Source organism: Botryllus schlosseri, chromosome 4 (assembly GCF_051294905.1).
Source record: "Botryllus schlosseri isolate E-star chromosome 4, Bs_hap1, whole genome shotgun sequence".
In the NCBI taxonomy this organism is placed as follows: domain Eukaryota; kingdom Metazoa; phylum Chordata; class Ascidiacea; order Stolidobranchia; family Styelidae; genus Botryllus; species Botryllus schlosseri.
The window spans coordinates 840383-844366 of NC_137239.1; the positions used below are offsets into that span (position 1 = coordinate 840383).

The 3984-nt window shown below is 42.7% G+C and overlaps 1 long non-coding RNA gene across 1 annotated transcript in view; it reads right to left on the bottom strand.

Annotated features, from left to right (window-relative positions):
- Positions 1 to 3984, bottom strand: part of LOC145437866 (uncharacterized) — a 430122-nt gene that overhangs the window by 143997 nt on the left and 282141 nt on the right. The gene's annotated exons all lie outside the window — the stretch shown is intronic.

Genomic DNA, 3984 nt, shown 5'->3' on the forward strand with positions numbered 1-3984 from the left:
ACGTCGTCCAAATATCATATGATCGACCGAAAAGATCATCGCTCTATCAAATATGCTGGACCTGATGTGTGGAACAGTATCCCGCCGGCCATCCGGCAGTCGACGAGCATGTCCACATTCAAGTCGAAATACAAGCAATTACTACTAAATAAATACAGTCCATCCTCAAAATTACCGGACCGCGACTGACCTATCGATCTCGCTTCCCATGACATGCCGCCCTATTTCTTGTCGCTTTCTTTTTCTATACTATCTTCTTTACTTTCATTCAGTGTGCATGCCTCCTCTTTACATCGCCTAGGCCAAGGTGGGTGTCAGATTCCATAGACACTACTCCTTGACGCTTCGACATCTTCCTGTCTTTTCATTATATCGCATTTTTTGTGGTGTATTGAACTGATAAAATTTGTAATAAACATATGATGAATGATGATGATGATGATGGTACCGATGAGACACTGGGACCGAAAATACTTGAAAAATTCTCTGTGATAATCCTATGATTACAATCCGCGACTTTGTCTACAATGGCATGTCGGCAGAATCTTTCCTCTCATGCAAAAAACTTCGACCTGCGAGAGTTATGGGGTCTGTGACAAATGATTTACGCTTTAGGGCAGTGGTTCCCAACCTTTTTCCACCCACGTACCATTTTGAGGTTTTATGCAGTGCTCGCGTACCACCTATATAAGTTACGCACGTTTCCACCATTGATGACGTCATACTCACGTATTTGACCTATGCGAGGTGTATTAACAAATTCTGTTAAACTAGGCCAGGGGTGTCAAACATACGGCCCGTGGACCGGATCCGGCCCGCCAGACGATTTCATCCGGCCCGCATAGCAATTCTGAGTACATTGAAAAAAGATTATATTATCCATCACATCCCCAGTAATAAACCAAATTACAAAGTCCGCGTTGACAGTTAAATGTCTTTTATTCATCACAACGCATACGCAGAGATAACGCCAGATTATGACTAAAGCAGGGGTGGCGAACCTTTTGGCCATTCACATTTCGACTACTCGTGTAGCCTACGGCCGCATTCGTGGGCATAGTCGTAATGAACGAGCTGGACGCCCAATACCCAGGTTAAAGTGTCTATGTCTATTTCTGGTAATGTTAAGGAAGGAAGTGCTCATAGTCGCGCGTAGCGCGAAAAAAAATTCAGATTCACCAATGAATTTCGTGATTGATATTAGTAGTTTTACATATTACCATCAAACATTTATCCTTTCTCATCCCGTGTGATCAGATTCACTGGTATTGGGGGGGTCAATTGGTAATAGTCACTTTAGCAAGCTGTTATTTCTTGACCTCCCATCAGGATTGTTAGTATAGTGAGGAGCACACGATTCCGAGCTGATATTTCCATGTGAGGCGCATCATTTTCCATTGATGTTCGCATCTGTGTTGTGGGGCTCTAATTGCAAAGGGTGCTACTATATTAAAATCGAAAAACGTAATCGCATTGAATCGCGCAATGCGCGAAGAAAATTTCAAGATTAATTAAAATCTTTCAAGAAATCGGGAGTCAATTCTCAAATTCGAATTGCAAGTCGACGGCCGCCAACACATACTAATTGAATCGCGTGTCTAATAAAGTATTCCAGCGAGAAGCAATGGCACGAGGCAACATTTGGGATTCCGTTGACTCGTCCGGCCCGCGAGCGATTTCATGACTTCGATCCGGCCCGCGATGCAATTTGAGATTGGCACCCCTGAACTAGGCATTATCACCTATGCAATTGTTGATGTGATGTATGGAATTGTTTTTTCACCGCCAGTCACAAGAAGAACAACATAATGAAATAACAACACACATTCAAAAGTCAATTTATTTAATGTGATGGCTGCATTTGTTTATTTTCCACTAGCTTGTCGATGCCTGGTATACGTTTGCTTACAGCGCATCGAAAGTCCTGTATGGGCGCAACAAGTCGGTTTCGTTTCTTCGACTTGATATAGTCATCAGGGATGAAAATCCTTGCTCGCATTCCCACATATAAGGGAAAATTAGCATCTGATGGGGAATAGCGTGAGACGACGGCTTCAAAAAACTCAAAATCCCTTCGGTCGTAAAAAAAACAGAATCTGCTCGCGTACCACCTGGAAGACCTTCGCGTACCACTAGTGGTACGCGTACCACAGGTTGGGAACCACTGCTTTAGGGGGTGGAAGTAAATTTGAATCGACATATACATTTTTCTATATCACCTTCCAGACTAACAAACCCGCAATAATTTTTGATGTGAATTATAGTGCTTGTATCAGGGTATATAATGGCACATATTTTTTGAATCAATACTGTCCTCGAGTAGACTATTTTCAATTCAATTACAATATTCATAGGGTGAGGGCGTATGGTACCATAGCCAGATGAAGCAAAATAGTTGGACCAACTAATCACGTAACAACAGCAACACGCCTACATATATAGAGGCTGTAAATCAGAGTTACCTGTGGTGTTTTATCGCTATTACGAGGTATTCGAAAGTCAAAATGTCGATTTTCCGGTAATATGTATGTGGCATTAATTTTGTAAGTTTCGGCGGAAATCAAAACGTGATTATATCCCAACATTTGAATTGATATAATCTATTTTATTCTTGTAGGGGGCGACAGAACATTCTTCATTGACATGCTGTAGCTTGAATTACAGTACACAACACAACAAGTTGAAAAATTTGAGTTTTGAGCGTAGGTCTTATAGGTCCCATGGTCGTGTTCCATTGGACCCAATGGGTGAGGACCGATGACACGTTTGAGCAACAAATTTTAAACGTTAATAAATATTTTTTGAAAAGGAGGTTATCCATGTAAATGCCCGCGATAGTTAGAGCTTGTATCAAAGTGTTGAGAGAGCAAAATTCCGCCGTCCTCGGCTGAAGATTTTAGGGCCAGAGATCATTTTGCAATTTTTGTTCCATCGGCACCACATCTCCCCTACTTGTCATACTCCTCTTCACTGGCTTATTCAAAAAAAATAATATAAGCACAGTTTTTGGTCCTCTTTGTCTAAAGTCCTATGCCTTGATCGGGTCATACGCAGTTACTCGAACACAAGTCGAGTCTCCGCTTAGCACTGAGTGCGACCGGAATAGCATGAAGGGGTGTGCAAGACATAGAAAGCCTTGCAAGGATATTTATGCACCTGAGAATCATGTGGCATAATCACATCAAGTACTCAAGGTATGCATATATGCACAGATCGTATGTGTATGTATATCATGAGTCGGTGTGTATGCCGCAAAAACATCAGCGATGAATATATAGAGCGTCCTATTCCTATTCCATCGGCTGCAAATCAGCAAAGTAGTGCGCGATAAAGCGTGTCTACTCTGTAGCCTGAGGCGAGGAACACGTTCGACAGGAATTGGATCACTTCGACATAGTTTTGCGTCGAGATCAGATAAGACTGACTCTGCTGTATGCGATCATTAGGGCACAGGGAAGTCGGCCAAGAAGCTGAATTTCAGTATGGGACAGAGACGGAGCGACTCCGAGTTAAGGCTGGCCACGTTGATTCAGGTCGTCGAATCTTAAGCTAGTATTAATTCTAATGATTCGAGTGGTGTAGCGAAATACGATTATTTCGACTGTTGCAATGACACGCTCCTTGCCACGAAGATTTCATTTATAAACGAGAATTATACTTTCGCTACCATCTTCCACTGTGGAAGGATTCATACCTCGATTGGTCGCATCGCAGCAGACAAATCATGTAGTATAAAGCTACGCACGGTAGCGGAAATGACATGTATGTGCATTGTTACAAGGTGCAATGAACTAGGACAGTGGTTCTTGACCTTTTTTCCTGCAGTTCCCCCTTTCGAAAATTGCCTGGGTCTGGCGCCCCTCACATTTTAAGGACGGTACCAAAACAAGGGGCGAGAGTTCGAAGTCCGGTCGGTTCTTTCGGGTTGGGACTTCGATATTCGAAACAGCTTGAATCGGGCCTGAGGACCACTCGACAAATTGT